Genomic DNA, 19,507 nt, shown 5'->3' with positions numbered 1-19,507 from the left:
ACGTAGACCAACCACGTTGTCTCTTATGAGCTTGGATACACAGTGGAGGGCTCGAATCTTAGTAGAGTACTCCAAGGATAGGTTTGCATGTGAGGTTTTGGATGGGCAGGTGGCTGATGATAGGTACAGGGTGGTCAATGAGATCATCTATTACAGGGACTGGATCTTCTTGACTGAGGGGTCTCAGCTCAAGAAGAAGATACTCCAGGCATCACATGATTCACTGTTGGCAGGACATCAGGGGTTTACCAAAACCTACAGGGCCATTAGGGAGAGGTTCTCATGGAAGGGCCTCAAGGAGGATGTACTCCAGCACATCCGGGAGTGTGATGTTTGTGAGAGGAACAAGGGAGAGATGAGCCATCCCGTGGGATTATTGTAGCCTCTTTCCATTCCGGAGGGGAAATGGGAGAGTATTTCAATGGACTTCATCATAGGGTTGCCCATGGTACAGGGCAAGGATTGCATCTTTGTCATCGTTGACAAACTGAAAAAGTACGCACACTTTTTGCCATATCTGCACACTATACAGCAGCACAGGTGGCCGAGCTGTTCTTTAGAGAGATCTTCACGCTACATGGTCTTCCTAAGACCATCGTCAGTGATAGGGACAGCCGTTTCATGGACGGGTTTTGGCAGGAGCTTTTCTGGTTGGTGGGGATGGAGTTGACACCGAGTACCAGTTATCACCCACAGATGGATGGGTAGATAGAGATAGTTAACAAGTGGCTAGAGGGCTACTTACGTAACTATATCAGTGGGCAGCAGCAGCGAGCATGGTTGAGGTGGCTACATCTAGGGGAGTACTGCTACAATACTTCACATCACATGTCCATTGGTATGTAACCATTCTATGCTTTATATGGGTATCATCCTTTATCTTCTACTGACATGATGTTTGGTGATAGCAAGGCTCCCAGAGCCAAGATATGGATCCAAGAGAGTTAGGATATTCTCCAAGCTCTCAAGGATAACATGGCTACAACATAGAACCAGCAGAAGCTGTATGCCGACAGGGGTCGGGTGGAGAGATAGTTCGAGGTAGGGGACATGCTCTACCTATGGTTATAGCCATACCAACAGTCGTCACTAAAACAGAAGGGGGCTGAGAAGCTTAAGCCCCGCTTTTATGGGTTGTACAGGGTGATACGTAGGATTGGACAGGTTGCATATGAGTTGGCGCTGCCCCAAGACAGCAAGATTCATAATGTTTTCCATGTATCATGCCTGAAAAAGGCATTGGGGCAGTAGGTGATAGTGATAGATGAGCTACCACCCATGGCTGACAAGGGGAATTTGGTATTGCAGCCGGAGGCTATCATTGATACCAGGAAGAGGCAGCTACGGAGCAGGACGATCTGGGAATTCTTGGTGAGGTGGAAGAATTTGCCAAATGAGGATGCCACTTGGGAGAGTGAGAAGAACTTTCTGCATCCATCACTTCAGTTGCTCGAGGACAAGCAACATTTTGTCGGGGGAGACTGTAATATTCCTAATTAGCCATGGCTAATTGGAATATTCGATTTTGCCCAATTTTTGCCTTCTATAGTTATTTATAAATAAAAAAAGTGAGAATGGGGGACAAAACTCACTTTAAGAATAAAAAGTCACTTCCTAGTAGCACAACATTGTGACTTAAGGAAGAGCCAAGGGGCCAAAGAGGGACGCAGAAATGGGGCCCACGCAGACACATGAGGGAAGAACACATGGCAAGAGGGGAATCATGCAGGAGGGAGTGAGCCTAGGGATTGTGAGAGGTAGAGGCTATAAAATAGAGAGGAGCCCCCTCATTTTGGATGATTCAGTTATGTGTATTTTGAGCTATTCGTTTCGACTTCTGAGCACGCTAGCTGTTTAGCTAGTCTGCAGCACTGTTTAGTGCATTGAGTGTCTCCGTTCGGAGATCTCACCCTTAGCCCTGGGGGACTTCGAGTGCCTACTCGGGCAAGGTAGTTCTATTGGCATTTCAGCAATAGTTTATCCGCATTTCAGCAATAGTCTCATCAGCTTTCTGGAGGACTGTGCAGCACTGAGAGAGGGACGCAGTTCTTTCTAGTAGTGGTGTTGGATTGGGGTTTGCAGGAGGATTTATGCTGGGTGATTGAGCAGTGGACCAACCCTTGTCTATTGGAGGAATTTTGGCAGGGTTTCAGGTGGAGTTTCAGGCGGGGTTTAGAGGGGTTTCCTTCAGTGGCAGCGCAGAGCTTTGAGGAACTGCGCAGAACCCCAAGGGGGGTGATTTTTGGGGTCGGCTATTCCAGGAGAGCTTTCTGGGTTTTCCTAGGTTTCTTGAGTAGAGCCCGAATCCAGAGTTTCAGCTTATTCCGAGGAGGGGAGTGGCCCCAAATCATTAGTTGTTTCCTAGCAGCAGCAGCAGCACGCATGCAGAGAGGCCATTCTTGTTATTCTGAGAATATTTCTTCACTTGCCTTGTGCAAGTCGAGGTGCCATCTATCTATTCACCTCTTGTACTCATTTTATTTCTCAGTATAATAAAATGGCTTAGCATTTCTCGCTGCATTTCTTGTGTATCTGCTTATATTTCTAGTTTACATTATTATATGTTGTTCCACTGTTATTTTATCATTTCTGAGTTATTATATCGTTTGCACATATTTGGTTGGAGTTTTTGCTGGGGTTTGGGGAATATTCCGGGTTAGGAATATTACAATGGTATCAGAGCATAGATCTGGCTCAGCCTATGGAGCTAGAAATCTATGACACTAGGGGAAAAACCCTACATTTGTTACAAATGTAGGAGGTACAGAGACACTGGAAATAGGTTGGAGAATACCTATGGGGAGGGAGATTATGTTCCTGTGGTGGAAGTAGAACAGATGGAGCCTATGGTAGACGCAGAATAGAGAGAGCCAATAGTGGATGTAGAACAGATGGCTGACAAGGAAAGGAAGAGATTTGCAGATATTCTCCTCAAATCAGTGCATGATCTGTCGAGGCAGATTGAGGTGATGGGGCAAAGATTCACGGCAGTAGAGCCTAGACAGCGTGCGAGCCCATAAGTTTTTCAGATTGGTGAGGGATCAGGTGCATCCCATCACTTGCCAGAGCAGCGTGATACTGCGCAGCAGGTGACCTCACATGCCCCTACAAGCTCTACCATGCCCACTTTCTTAGAAGCAGACGCGGGGGCTGTAGCCTAGCAGGAGGTAGAGCCTGGACATATGGGCGATTATTTTGTGGAGTGCCAGGCCTATGGGTAGGAGTTCTGGGAAGCCCTGTCATTCAGAGATTTTGTTCAGCTCCAGCGGTATAGTAGACCCCACGACCATCATAGAGGGTACCGGCATTACCATGATGGTGACATCCACCTTGCAGCGAGTAGATTCCACTTGCCTACATTTGATGGCTCATCAAACAGTTCGGCAAAGTCTTGGGTGGAGAAGCTAGACATTTATTTCCAGCTTAACCAAATGTTGGAGGTAGAGGCCATCAAGGTGGCAACATTGCATTTGGATGGCGAGGCCCGGGATTGGTGGTTTCATGGGATTGTTACACTTGGGCACTCCACAGTGATGACATATGCCGAGTTTACCAGGAGACTGATGGAGAAATTTGATCGGAGGGATCCAGAGCAGCATTTTGTTGAGTTGACAAGGCTCAAATAGACAAGGAGCCCAGAGACCTACATTGCAGATTTCTTGAGGGTCTCTGTGGTCGTGCCAGACCTATCCACGGCACAGAGGGTCTATATGTATGTTGAGGGGTTAGCAAAGCCACTTCGGGGTTTAGTCCAATCCACTAAATCAGAAACACTCCAGGACGCTATCAGCAGGACCCGAGACTTACAGGATGTCTTACCCAGGACCTGAACACCTTACCCCTAGAGACAGACTTTCTAATCTAAGGGGAAGGATGTGAGGATTCCTCCTCCAAAGGGGAATCCAGGATGAGTACAGCTTGATGACGATGCTAGGAGGGAGCTGAAGAAGAAGCAGTTGTGCTTCACATGTCAGGAGTCGTGGGCACTGGGACATAGATGTGCTACTGGCAAAGCACATTTTATGGAGGTCTTCTCCGAGAGCAGTGGAGAAGAGGATAACGAGGATGATGTGGAGGCAGGAGATAGCCATGCCATACAGGGACCTTTGCCACCTCCACCACCAGTAGCAGGTGGTGCATCTTTTGCACCTACTGGAGGGGCCCTTGCAGCATTGCGAGGAGTTCCCAAGTATCTGATGCTACGCTTACGGGGGACAGTACATGGCCAGCGAGTATCAGTTTTGGTGGACAATGGGGCGACCCACAACTTCATCGATGCCCAGATGGTTGAGCGGAGAGGTATATAGAAAAAGAGCTTCGATGGGTTTTCAATCTTGGTCCCAGGAGATCAAACCATGACGTGTGCTCGTTATGTTCTAGAGCTTTCAGTGATGATGGGCACCTACACGTTGACTGACCACTTTTTCGTGGTCGATATTTCGGACACCAACATGATACTGGGTGTTCAGTGGCTTATTACTCTAGGGAAGGTCACGATGGATTGGAAGACCCTAGAGATGGAGTGGGATGATGAGAAGACAGGGAGGCATGAGAAGATACGGGGACAACACACATATCCGCCTTAGACTATGTCGGCTCATCGAATGGAGGTAGTCCTCTGGAAGGGAGACATAGAGTGGGCAATGGAGCTATGTGCATCAGAGGCAGGGACTATAGAGCAGACGGTACATCTAGAGATCCAATCCATCCTTGATCGGTATGCCATAGTGTTTGGAGAGATTCCACCAGGACAGCCACCGGATCGGGGGTTTGAGCACACTATCGAGCTTGATTTGGGCATCCAGGCAGTGATCACCACCCCCTATAGGCACCCCAAGGCCTATCGAGATGAGATTGAGCGGGCTATCCAGGAGTTGCTGGCTCTTGGGCATATCCGACCGAGCATGAGTCCTTTTGCTTCTTTTGTGGTGTTTGTGAAGAAGAAGGACAGTACATTGAGGATGTGCATTGACTACAGGGCCCTGAATAAGAAGACCCTAAAGAACAGGTACCCCATACCCAGGATCGATGAGTTGATGGACGAGTTGAGAGGGGCACATTTCTTCTCAAAGATTTATTTGAGATTTGGGTACCATCAGATTCGCGTGAGGGAGCAGGACATTCCCGAGACCGCCTTCAGGTATCACTATGAGCACTTTGAGTTCTTGGTGATGCCTTTTGGGCTAACCAACGCCCCAGCTACATTTCAGCCCTGTATGAATCACATCTTCCGTAGTCACTTGAGGAAGTTTTTGTTCGTGTTCTTTGATGACATTCTCATTTACAACAGGACTTGGGAGGATCATCTCCAGCACATTAAGACGGTATTGTGTATCTTATAGGAGCATCAGTTCTATGACAAACTCTCCAAGTGTGAGTTTGCGTTGACGGAGATGTATCTGGGACACATCATAGGGGTGGACAGAGTGAGGGTCCATGAAGAGAAGATCAGGGCCATCAGAGAATGGCTGGAGCCGAAAAATGTGACCGAACTTTGAGGATTCAATGGTATTTGTACTTACTACAGGAAGTTCGTCAAAGGTTTCTCACAACTTGTTGCACCCCTGACAGATTTGACGAGGAAGGGGGCTTTCAATTGGTTAGATACAGCACAACGAGCCTTTCACAAGCTCAACGAGGTTATGAGCAGTTGCCCAGTGCTTGTCTTGCCAGATTTTACGTAGCCTTTTGTTTTGGAGTGTGATGCATTTGGAGAGGGGATCGATGCAGTGTTGATGTAGGGAGGTCACCCTATAGCCTTTGAGAGCCGGAAGCTCCTTCCGCACGAGAGGTTGTATTCTATATACGACAAGGAGATGCTAGCCATCATGCATGCATTGGCCAAGTATCAACAGTATCTGGTGGGTAATAGGTTCAGGGTGAGGACTAATCACAACAACCTAAAGTTCCTTTTGGAGTAGAAGCAGCTACAGGAGAAGCAGCAGAAGTGGATCAGCAAGATCCAAGCATATGACTTTGACATTGAGTATGTCAAGGGTAAGAACAAAGTGGTAGCAGATGCCCTTTCACGTAGACTAGCCATGTTGTCTCTTATGAGCTTGGATACAGACTAGAGGGCTCGACTCTTAGTAGAGTACTCCAAGGACAGGTTTTCATGTGAGGTTCTAGATGGTTAGGTGGCAAATGATAGGTACAGGGTGGTCGATGAGATCATCTATTACAGGAACTGGATCTTCTTGACTGACGGGTCTCAGCTCAAGAAGAAGGTACTCCAGGCATCACATGATTCAATGTTGGCAGGACATCAGGGGTTTACCAAAACCTAGAAGACCATTAGGGAGAGGTTCTCATGGCAGGGCCTCAAGGAGGACGTACTCCAGCACATCCGGGAGTGCGATGTTTGCCAGAGGAACAAGGGAGAGATGAGCCATCCCACAGGATTATTGCAGCCTCTTCCCGTTCCGAAGGGGAAATGGGAGATTATTTCGATGGACTTCATCACAGGGTTGCCCATGGTACAGGGCAAGGATTACATCTTTGTCGTCGTTGACCGACTGAAAAAGTACGCACACTTTTTTGCCATATCCGCACACTATACAGCAGCACAGGTGGTCAAGCTATTCTTTAGAGAGATCTTCAGGCTACATGGTCTTCCTAAGACCATCATCAATGACAGGGACAACCGTTTCATGGGCGGGTTTTGGCAGGAGCTTTTCCAATTGGTGGGGATGGAGTTGACACCGAGTACCAGTTATCACCCACAGACAGATGGGAAAACAAAGATAGTTAAGAAGTGGCTAGAGGGCTACTTGCGTAACTATGTCAGTGGGTAGTAGCGAGCATGGTTTAGGTGGCTACATCTAGGGTAGTACTGCTACGATACTTCACGTCACATGTCCATTGGTATGTCACCATTATATGCTTTATATGGGTATCATCCTTTATCTTTTTCTGATGTGATGTTTGGTGATAGCAAGGCTCCCAGAGCCAAGATATGGATCCAAGAGAGTCAGGATATTCTCCGAGCTCTCAAGGATAACATGGCTATAGCACAGAAATAACAGAAGCTATATGCCGACAGGGGTCGGGTGGAGAGACAGTTCGAGGTAGGGGACATGGTCTACCTACGGTTACAACCATACCGATAGTCATCACTAAAACAGAAGGGGGCTGAGAAGCTTAAGCCCCGCTTTTATGGGCCGTACAGGGTGATACGCAGGATTGGACAGGTTGCACATGAGTTGGAGCTGCCCCAAGGCAACAAGATTCATAACGTTTTCCATGTATCATGCCTAAAAAAGGCATTGGGGCAGCAGTTGACAGTGACAGATGAGCTACCACCCATGGATGACGAGGGGTATTTGATATTACAGCCGGAGACTATCATTGATACTAGGGAGAGGCAGCTGCAGAGCAGGACGGTCCGGGATTTCTTGGTGAGGTGGAAGAATTTGCTGGATGAGGATGCCACTTGGGAGAGTGAGAAGATCTTGCAACATCCATCACTTCAGTTGCTTGAGAACAAGCAAGATTTTGCCGGGGGAGACTGTAATATTCCTAATTAGCCATGGCTAATTAGAATATTCGATTTTGCCCAATTTTTTCCTTCTATCATTATTTATAAATAAAAAAGGTGAGGATGGGGGACATAACTCACTTGAATAATAAAAAGTCACTTCTCAGTAGCACAACGTTGTGACTTAAGGAAGAGCCAAGGGGCCAAAGGGGGATGTAGAAATGGGGCCCATGCAGACACATGAGGGAAGAACACATGGCAAGAGGGGAATCACGTAGGAGGGAGTGAGCCTAGGGATTGTGAGAGGAAGAGGCTATAAAATAGAGAGGAGCCCCCTCATTTTGGATGATTCAGTTATGTGCATTTTGAGCTAGCCATTTCGACTTCTGAGCACGCTAGCTGTTTAGCTAGTCTGCAGCACTGTTTAGTGCATTGAGTATCTCCATTTGGAGATCTCACCCTTAGCCTTGGGGGACTTCGAGTGCTTGCTTAGGCAAGGTAGTTCTATTGGCATTTCAGCAATAGTTTATCCACATTTCAGCAGTAGTCTCATCAGCTTTCTGGAGGACCGTGCAACACTGAGAGAGGGACGCAGTTCTTTCTGGCAGTGGTGTTGGATTGGGGTTTGCAAGAGGGGTTTGTAGGAAGATTTATGCTGGATGATTGAGCAGGGGACCAACCCTTGTCTATTGGAGGATTTTTGGCAGGGTTTCAGGCAGAGTTTCAGGTAGGGTTTAGAGGGGTTTCCTTCAGTGGCAGCGCAGAGCTTTGAGGAACTCCGAAGAACCCCAAGGGGGGTGATTTTTGGGGGTCGGCTATTCCAGGAGAGATTTCTGGGTTTTCTGGGTTTCTTGAGTAGAGCCCAAATCGAGAGTTTCAGCTTATTCTGAGGAGGGGAGCAGCCCCAAATCATCAGTTGTTTCCTAGCAACATAGCAGCAACACCCACACAGAGAGGCCATTCTTGTTATTCTGAGAATATTTCTTCACTTGCCTTGTGCAAGTCAAGGTGCCATCTGTCTGTTCACCTCTTGTACTCATTTTATTGCTCAGTATAATAAAATGGCTTAGCATTTCTCGCTGCATTTCTTGTGTATCTGCTTATATTTCGAGTTTACATTATTATATGTTGTTCCACTGTTATTTTATCATTTCTGGGTTATTATATTGTTTGCACGTATTTGGTTGGAGTTTTTGCTAGGGTTTGGGGAATATTCCGAGTTAGGAATATTACACTCTTCCTTCCTCTCTATCCCTTTTTCTCCCACCTCCCTCTCTCTCTCTCTCTCCACCCTCCAACTTTGTCACTATCTCCCTCCCTCTCTCCTTCTTTCCCCCCTTCTCTCCATCTCTCCTTGTTTGTCTCTCTATCTCACCCCCAAGCATACACACTCTCTCTCCATCTCTCCCTTGTCACTTCCTCTATGTCTCTCTCTACTTTTCTCTCTCAATTCTTTCTTCTTCCTTCCCTCTCTCCCCTTCCAACTCCTCTCCCTCCCTCCCTCTCTCCTCCTCTCTCTCAATCCCCCTCTCTTGTCCTTACTCTCTCTCCCTTTCTCTTCTACCTCCCGCTCTCCCCCTTTCTCTCCCTTTCTCTCACTCTCTCTATCTCTCCACCTCTACCACTCTATGTATTTGTTCTTCCCTCCCATATATATATAGAGTTAATATATATCATGATATATTAATATATATTATAAGATAACAATTTTAAGATTGTATTAATTCAAAGTTATTAAATTTAACAATATTAATATTATAATATTAATATTAGATTTAATGATGTGTTTTACATGGCATGATGACAAAATTTATAATAAAAATATATCAAATTAATATTTTCAAATATTACAACTTTGACGTGGAAATATTATGTCTTTAAAGATTTTAATGTATCCATAAGATATGGTTTTCCTTTTAAAGATTCAATTTACAAATATTTAATTAAAAGAAAGATTTTGGAGCACGATTTCTTTGTGTTGAATTAACTTTTTTACTTTGTTTTAATAAATGGTATTGCCTTTAGTAAAGAGTAAAGATGTTTAAAATTTTACTTAATTTGGAATTTTAATGTAGTAAAAAAATTTGTTTCGAAGGTAAATTTATGATCCATTTGAATTCAAAGTATATGATAAAAGAACTATTAAAGGCATGAGATAATTGTATTATAGTTTTTTTTATCTATATGGTTATTTTCATTATGTCTAGGGAAGACATTGATTTTTTTATTATTATTATTGTTTTATTGGACAAATATAATTACACATTGCTCTCATACTAGCAGTGGAATGCGCCTATATGAGCAATGAGATTAATTGAGATTTTTTAACATATTATTTATATGCTTGAAAAGAGTGGAGAGAAGTGTTCCTAGATCATCCTAGTTTTGCTAGATTAACAAGTCAAGAAGGTCGGTAGTGTGGCAAAGATTTTGAAAATTAGAATGGATGTGACTAATATCTAGACAATTGAATAGAAAGTGTTTTTCATCTTCAACCCCTTAGTATCCCAAAGATGACTCTTTAGTTACAAGGATTTTTGGGAATTGACCAATGGCCAGTTTCACTTTGAAGCTGGCATGAATTAGTTCGTATTTTAACTATGTTCATTTTCTTCTTAGCACTATTCAAGACACATAACAATATGATTTCCTCCTTATTTACCATCCTTGTATCATCCTAGCTTGAACCAGAGGTGAAAAATTTGGTTAAAATTAAAAGTCATTTTAGAAAACCTCTTGGCTTCCCATATAAATATATATTAACTATCTTTAATAATAATATTTGGTTGATGTTTTTGTATGAATTGTGAGCCACCCTTGAAAAAGGAAGTTGAAATAGTTTTCAAAAACTAATGAAAGAGGTAGCCAAGAATAAGGAAAATCTAGAGTAATAAATGTAGCTAATTGAATAACCCATGTTAGAGATGCAAAGGAGACTGCTATGTAAATCTAGATGTGAAGTATCTCAAAATAATAGACCAGATGATTATGTTGTTAATATCAAAAGCTAGAGAACAAGTAAAGATTGAATAGTGAGTTAGAAATGTAAGAGATCCAAAGGAGACTCCTATGTAAACCTAGGTGCTAACTAAGTAAAAATAATAGAAGAGATGATTACGTTGATTAACTGGAAAGCTAGAGAACAATCAAAGATTGTAAATTGAGTTAGAACAAGTAAAGGTTAAATGGCCTTTTTATATCACTAAGCTTGTAAAGGAAATTACAGGTTGTTTTTTTTCACTATATTGAATTTTGGTTGAGGTTAGTTGTAATGTTGAATAGAAGAATTAATCATCTATTTAATGTTCTCATTAATATTATGCAACTTTTGATTTAGGTAAAGATCTTTTAAAACAATTTTTATTTATGCAACTTTAGGTTTAGCCAAATATCTTTATTATGCAACTTTCGATTTAGCTAAAGAAATTTTAAAACAATTTTTATTTATACAATTTTAGATCTAGCCAAATATCTTTAGAACAATTTTTATTTATACAATTTTAGATTTAGCCGAATATCTCTAGAAAAATTTTTATTTCATGAAATTCTCAACTCTTCAATTAAAATTTAAACAACCTAATACACATTTAAATTTTATAATTTAACTATTAGAAAAACACATACCATTAGAAAATTACATATCATTCTCATCTCATATGTTTTCGATTAAGAAACTATGACTGCACATAAAATTCATACCTACTATTCACACTGGTATCTTTCATATCTACCAGTCATTTCAGTGATGGTGTAGCTATTTCCCCGCGGATTCATATTTGCCCCACACATTTTCGTGGTTAATTAGACTATATTAACGTCTAGCTTTAGGCAAGATCACAACATCAAAATCATCAAGAGAAAGGAGAAAATATGGGAGATCTTGGATTTGTATCTAGATCAATAGGCGTTCTTATTGATAGGGCGGTTCAAGTAATAGAGGGGCACATCAAGATTGCTCTTTGTTGCAGAAAAGAGTTGGGGATTTTGGAAAATTTAGTGAAGGAGATTCAGCCTATCAACATGGAAATTCAACAATATGGAATAGCTATTTGGCAATCTTAGAGTGATTTAGTTAACAAGATTGAACCTGTTACAGTTAACAACTGGCTTCAAACATTGAACAGAATTATGGAAGATGCAATCAAAATAGTGCATAAATGTCAAGTTCCAGCATATAATATGGTATCTCAATATTTTTTGAGTAAAAAAATCAGGAAGAGTATTGACAGTCGGCAGAGTCATCTAGAAAGACTGCCTTTGATTGGATTCACTCATCAACTCCGTCTTGAACTACAAAACATACAATTACAGAGCCATGAAGCTGCTCAGAGCCAATCTTCAATTCCTCCAACAAGGCAGCCAAGCCTTGCAAGTTATAGGCAGCAACCAATTCAAGAGGCATGCATCACGGGACAAGATGAGGTATTTGAAACTATAGAATATGAAATGACTTATTTCCATCTAGCTGATAAGCCAATAATACTATGAAGAAAAATACATATAAAAAAAATAAAACAAATAAAACACAGTTGTTGTGTGACCTAAAAACCGGTGCAAATCTCATATATTAATTGAACCATTAACTACATTCTTATATAGTAAAATTATTACTAAAATCAACTCTGAAACAAATCTAATGGCATTACAGCTAATTTCCAGCACTTTCCAGCAGTGACCACCCTAACAATTTGCTGCTTTAATTTTGCAGAGAACACAAAATCTGCTGACTAATTTGTCAGCAATTTACATAACTAATTAAGCATTATTCCCAACACTCCCCCTTAATGATTAATGAGGATTTACTATCTTATCTCGTAGTGCCAAAAACTGATCTTTTGCAACTGCTTTGGTGAAGATATCTGCTAGTTGATGCTGAGTATTTATATGCTTCAATTCAATATCCTTCTTCTGCACCAAATCTCTAATGAAGTGATATTTCAGATCAAAATGCTTTGTCCTTCTGTGATGAATTGGATTCTTTGCTAACTTGATGGCACTTACATTATCACAATAAATCATTGTAGGCTCAATTTTTTTTTCTCCAATTTATTCCAAAATTTTTTTGAACCAAAGAGCTTGTGTACCTGCTGAGGTAACTGCAACATACTCTGCTTCTGTGGATGAGAGGGAAACAATGCTTTTCTTTTTTGAGCTCCATGTAATCAAACCAGAACCAAAAGAGAAACAATTTCTAGATGTGGACTTATGGTCATCAAGACTACCTCCCCAGTCTGAATCACTAAATCCAACAAGATTGAACTTTTCACAAGAGTAGTAATGAATACGAAAATTTAGAGTGCCTTTCACATACCTTAAAATCCTCTTGGTTGCCTTCATATGTATTTCATATGGATTTGTCATATACCTTGAAACAAGTGAAACTGAATATGTAATATCAGGCCTTGTGTGGGTTAGAAATATCAAGCTCCCCACAATACTTCTGTAAGTTTTCTCATCAACTAAATCAGCACCATCATCTCTACATAACACCTCTCCATGAACACTTGGAGTAGGGGATGGATTACAATCAAGCATATCAAATTTATTTAGCATATCCTGTGCATACTTTGTCTGACAAATGAAAATCTCATCCTTACTTTGATAAACCTCCATTCCTAGAAAATATTTCATGATGCCTAGATCTTTCATCTCAAATTCATTCATCATAGCAACTTTGAATTTATTATTCATCTTAGAACTACTACCCATATTCAATATATCATCAACATACAAACTTATGATTAGAATATCAATACCTTCTTGTTTGTAGTAAAGGGTAGGATCACTCTTACTTCTCTTGAAGCCATTTTCCTGAAAGCATCCATCAATCGTTGCATACCATGCTCTTGGTGTTTGCTTGAGACCATACAAAGCCTTCTTCAACTTGTAGACATTATTGTCCTTTCCTTCCACTTCAAAGCCTTATGGCTGCTCCACATATACTTCCTCTTCTAAGTACCCATTCAAGAAGGCACTTTTCACGTCCATATGATGTATGCTCCACTTTTTCTGAGCTGTTAATGAAGTCAACATTCTAATGGTCTCCTATCTTGCTACTGGTGCAAATGTCTCTTCATAATCAATTCCATACTTCTGTGTGAATCCTTTAGCAACTAACCTTGCTTTGTGTCTTTCAACACTCCCATCACTATTATATTTAGTCTTATAGACCCATTTGGTTCCAATATTTTCTTGTCATGTGGAAGCTTTGTCAACTTCCAAGTGTCATTCCTTTGAATGAAATCCATCTCTTCTTGCATGGCTTGCATCCAAACCTCATAGTGCATTCATCTTCAAAACATGATGGTTCAAAATCAGCCTTGGCTAATAAAGAAAAATTGACTATCTCACCTATTGGGCTTTCTTCATGTGCTTGATTTGCACTCCTCTGACAAATATCACTCAATATTCTTACCTTCCTTGTAGAACTTGGAGAAGAAGTTGGACTTGAACTTGATGTTGAAGAAATTGATGAAGGGCTGCTTGGTGGAGTTAAGCCACTAGTTACATAAACATTAGTTGGCTACTCATGATCATTATCAACAATTATATCATCATTCAAAACAGATTTTGTCTTCTCAACATGGCCTTTTTGATGACCATAAACTCCCCCTTCATCAAAAATTACATCTCTTGAGACAATAAGCTTGTTATTTAGAGGATTATAAAATTTATAAGCCTTGCTTGTCTCACTATACCCAATAAAAATACATAACTCACTCTTTGCATCTAACTTTTTTCTATTTTGATCAAGTACATGCACATAAGCCAAACAACCAAAAACTTTGAAATTATTAACATTAGGCATTTTTCCATAACAAGCTTCATAAGGAGTCATCTTTTCCAGTGCATTGGTGGGTTTAAGGTTGAGGATGTACACTGTTGTAGCAACTGTATCTCTCCAATTAGAGTTGCTCAATCCCTTAGTTTGTAACATGAATCTTGCCATTTCAACCATAGTACGATTTTTTCTTTCAGCTTGCCATTTTGTTGGGGTGTGTATGCTGTAGTATGCTATCTCCTGATGCCATTCATATCACAATAACTCTGGAAAGCTTTTGAGCAGAATTCTCCTCCATGGTCAGTCTGCAAACATTTGATCTTGCACCCTCTCTCATTTTCTACAAGGTCTTTGAACTTCTTGAATGTATCCAGGGCTTCACTTTTGGCCTTCAAAAAATATACCCAACAATTTCGTGAGTAATCATCAATAAAGGTGATGAAATATGATGACTTACCCAAACTATTAGTCTGTATAGGACCACATATGTCTGAATGAACAAGCTAAAGTGGGTGATGAGCCCTCCATCCAGTTCCCTTTGGAAAGCTTTCCCATGCATGCTTTCCTTTAGCACATCCTTCACAAACCTCCTTATGCTCTTCTACCTTGGGCAAACCAGAAACTAATGCATGTGAGGTTAGAAACTTCAAACTGTGAAAATATAAATGCCCATACCTCGGATTCCATAACCAACTTGAGTCATCATAAGCCATATTTGCAAGATTGTTGTTATGTTCATCAAACCTCAAGGGAAACATCCTATTTCTTGTCATAGGCACAACAGTGATCACCCTATTTCCCTTATTCTTATCATAAATAGTACATGTCTTATTTTCAAAGACTACTTTATAATTTTTCTCACATAGCTGCCCAAAACTCAACAAATTATGCTTCAATTGTGGAGTATAATAAATGTCATGAATACTCTTTATACCTTCTTTTGTTTGGACCTCCATAGCTCCTTTGGCAACAACCTCCAATGATTTATCATCACCAAGCTAGATCTTGGATTTGAAACTTCCATCCTTTGCTGAAAACAACTTCTCATTCCCTGTCATATGGTTAGAGCATCCAGAATCTTGGTACCAAACATCTTTACTAGTATTTTCAGCTTTGGCATAAGATAAAAATAAGTGATCTAGAGGATAATCACCACTTTCTTGAGCATAATTAGCATTTTTACTTTCTTTCAATCTGCATTCTCTTTCAAACTGGCCATACCTGTTACAATAGTAACATTGAACATTTATCTTATCAAATCTACCTCTACCTCTTCCTCAAAAACTACCTCTTCCACTTGTGCCACTTCTTCCTCTACATCTTGAATAATTTTGGCTTTCCCATTTACCTTGACCTTGATTGCCTTTGGTACTGCTACTGCTTGCATCTTCATTCTTTGTAATTTGTAATTTACAGGAAAAAGCTTTCTCTACACCTTCAAAAGTGTCATTCAATCTTTTTTCATGAGACATCAAAGATCCAACCAATTGATCAAACTATAATTTTGTCAAATCCTTACTTTCTTCCATGATTATGGCAACATGATTCCATCTATGTGTTAAAGATCTCAATACTTTTTTAATTAAAATTTCATTACTTATAGTTTCTCCAAGTGTAGCCATTTTATTGACCACATCTTTGACTCTCACACAATAGTCACTCACACTTTCAGCTTCTTGCATCTTCAAATTCTCGAACTCTCGCTTCAATGTCTGAAGCTTGACCACCTTAACTTGATCACTACCTTGGTAAGCTTCTCGTAGAGTCTCCCAAGCAGCTTTGGCAGTTTTTGCTCTTGATATTCTTGGAAATAAGCTCTTATCAAGAGCTATCTGAATGTGAAACAAAGCTTGAGCATTCTTCTTCCTTGCTTCCTTTCTCGTTGTTCTTTCATTGGCTGTAAGGGCATTCCAATCAGCTGGCTCCTCATATCCTGATTCAAAAATCTCCCACAAATATTTTCCAATCAAAAAGGTTAGCATCTTAATGCACCAATAATCATAATCGTTCCCATCAAATTCTGGAACTAGCATCTGGTTAGAATTCGACATGATTAACTTTGGCGAAATTCCAACAATACAACTTTAACCCAAAACAATTTTACTTGCTTTGATACCACTTGTAGAATATGAAATGACTTATTTCCAGCCAACTGATAAGCCAACAATACTATGAAGAAAAATACATATAAAAAAATAAAACAAATAAAACACAGTTACTGTGTGACCTAAAAACTGCTGCAAATCTCATATATTAATTGAACCATTAACTACATTCTTATATAGTAAATTTATTACTAAAATCAACTCTGAAACAAATCTAATGGCATTACAGCTAATTTCCAGCACTTTCCAGTAGTGACCACCCTAACAATTTGCTTCTTTAATTTTGCAGAGAACACAAAATCTGCTGACTAATTGGTCAGCAATTTACATAACTAATTAAGCATTATTCCCAACAGAAACCCTTAAACGTCTGCTAACAAATGATAAGGAAATCGCAGCCTCTACGACATCTAGAATAGGCATTGTTGGCATGGGTGGATCTGGAAAAACTCCACTCCTTAAGAGAGCCTTGAATGACAAGCAAGTGCAACAACACTTTGAGAAAGATTTGATTATGTGGTTGACAGTTTCCCAAAATTTGTCAATCGTAAATCTCCGCAATAACCTTGGGAGACAGATAGACCTCCATATAAGTGAGGGCTTTAACGTGAGATGGAGCTAAGAAGATGTCAAGAGATGGATTTATCAAAAGACTAGTAGCAGGAGATTCTTGCTAATTTTAGATGATATTTGGGACGACAGCGAAAATCTATTGGAGATGTTGGGTGTACTGGACGATCAGATGAATGACACCTCCAAGATCGTTGTATCGACAAGAGATCAAACATTCCTTTCAAAAATGAGAGTGGGTACCCAAATTGCCATGGATAGTCTATCTGTAGATGAGAGCTGGAGCCTCTTCTACTTTCATGTGTTTGTAGGTAATCAGCACACTCCACATGTTGGAATCTAAAAGATTTCCCAGGATGTCTGTGCGGAGTGTGATCAACTGCCGCTTGCTCTCAAAGTAATAGGAGCAGCCATGGCAGGCACCACTACACCATTAGATTGGTGGCTGACTCTGGAGAAGTTGCAAAATGCGGATAAAGTGGACCCTCATGTAGAGAAGAAACTCTACAATCGGTCGAGATTGAGTTATGACGCGCTGTGCACCTCGCAATATTTAACTTTCAGCTCTGCTTTCTCTACTTGGGTGCCTTCAAAGAGGATGAGGAAATGTATGCGCAGGATGTGATAAACTTGTGGATAGGAGAGGGCCTTCTTCCCACGGAAGATGGTAAAGATCCATTAGAATTTGGAAGGGCTTACGCTAACTTTTTAGTGGATCGATCTCTGATTGAAGCTAGTATTAAGTACGCTAATGGACACGCGGTGATCTTCTCTGTGCATGATGTTTTACATCATCTAGTGCTGCAAATTGCCGAGAAGGAAGAGAATTGTTGTTTCAGAGCGGGGAAAGGTTTGATGGAATTCCCATTGAAACATTGCACCTGTAAAACTAGGATTTCTCTAAGGGCCAAAAATTTTAGGTTAATACCTAATGGATACCAAGGTCAGGGTCTATGGGCAATGTTCCATCAAGAGTGGTCACGACTCTCACCTCTCTTAGACTTCTTGATTTGGGAGGGACATCCATCAAAAGTTTGCCTCATAACTTTGGAGCGTTGAAGCATTTGGTCTTCCTTCGTTTAGCAAAATCGCCAATAGTGAAGTTGCCAAATTCAGTAACATGTTTGAAGAAGCTCGAGATACTAGCTCTGTCTAAATGCTACCAACTGAGTGAGTTGCCTTATGAGTTAGGTAAGATGACAAGTTTGATATATCTAGATCTGAGCTTCTATCAACAGTTGAAGTGCATGCCTTGTGGGATCTCTACGTTGACATCGCTATAGTATCTGAAAATGGAAAGATGCTGGAAAACCTAGCCGCAAGCAACACCACCACAAGGAAAACTTCTGCGTGATCCGATGGGAGGTCATGCTTGTGCTAACTTCCAGGATCTACACCCTCTAGAGCACCTTAAATGGCTGGCGCTAGAGTGCTCGAAGAAGCCAATTCGACGGAGCCAATTACAGATGGCGTAGTGGGTGACATGACAGAGATGAGGACTCTCATCCTAAGGATGTCACATATGAAGGAATTACCAGAGGACATGAGAGGTATGGTAAAGCTAAGCAGTCTGTTTGTGGAGTCCAACGTTTTGGGTAAGATCCCATCGTGGATATGTGGTTTCTAACTGCTAAATTGTCTAATACTAAGAGATTGTCCCCAACTGGAGGAGATCCCTGCAGGGTTGGAGAAGCTTGAATGGCTTAGGAGGATAGATATAGTTAAATCCTCGTGTTTAAAAGAGTTACCCGATGCCTTTGGAGAGGCGGGTGCCTTTCCACGCTTAGAAAGTTTCTGGTTGGAGGAAACTGATGTGGTTGACAATTTTCCTCCGATAAGGGATGGGGCTCTGCCTCTCTTGAAGAAGTTGGGCTTAGTACTCGAATCTATTGAAGAAGAAGGTGGCGAAGCATGGTCTGCAGTTCAAGCAATGGAAGGAGAAAAGCACGTAGAGATACTGAGGAAGTTGATTGATGAGCACTGCCATAAAGATAGGATGGGTTGCTCAAGCATATGCAAACGGGTTTTCCCATCGAAAACATGGTCATGGTGTTGTCCCTCATGGTACTACCCATAATGCTTTTTATGTGAGATGCCCTATGGTAGTTTTCATTCCATGCCTTATCTTCAATAGTTTCGATTTTCCACTCATTCCACTTTCACACAGCTAGAATCACTTGAGTTCCGAGACCATGACTGACTCTTCAAATTTGCTTTTACGCAAATTATCTCTTCTTTTAGGAATCAAGATCAAGATCATGATCTTTTAGGGAAACTATTCTCTTCCTTCAGGGATTCAAGATCATGTATAAGTATAGTGAAGATTGAAATCTCCCTGTCATATTATGAAAAAAAATGTGACATTATCAATTTGCATTGATTTTTTAAATGTTTTTGAAATGGGAACCAGAACATTTATCATGAGAATTACAAGTTAGAACTTAGTAAATTCAATATTTTAATGTTATTTTCATGTTGGAGCCAGATGTAGTTGAAAGGTTTACAATGCTAAGTACATGGAGGTAGCTGCACTGTTGGATGGGAGGAAAACTCAGATTTGAGTGGTCACGGATC

The sequence above is a fragment of the Pinus tabuliformis genome, chromosome 1_2, assembly GCF_031772625.1.
Source record: "Pinus tabuliformis cultivar Carrire ecotype Pingquan chromosome 1_2, CPIR1, whole genome shotgun sequence".
In the NCBI taxonomy this organism is placed as follows: Eukaryota; Viridiplantae; Streptophyta; class Pinopsida; order Pinales; family Pinaceae; genus Pinus; species Pinus tabuliformis.
The sequence above is the reverse complement of the archived record's forward strand: the minus strand, read 5'-3'. Positions refer to the sequence as shown.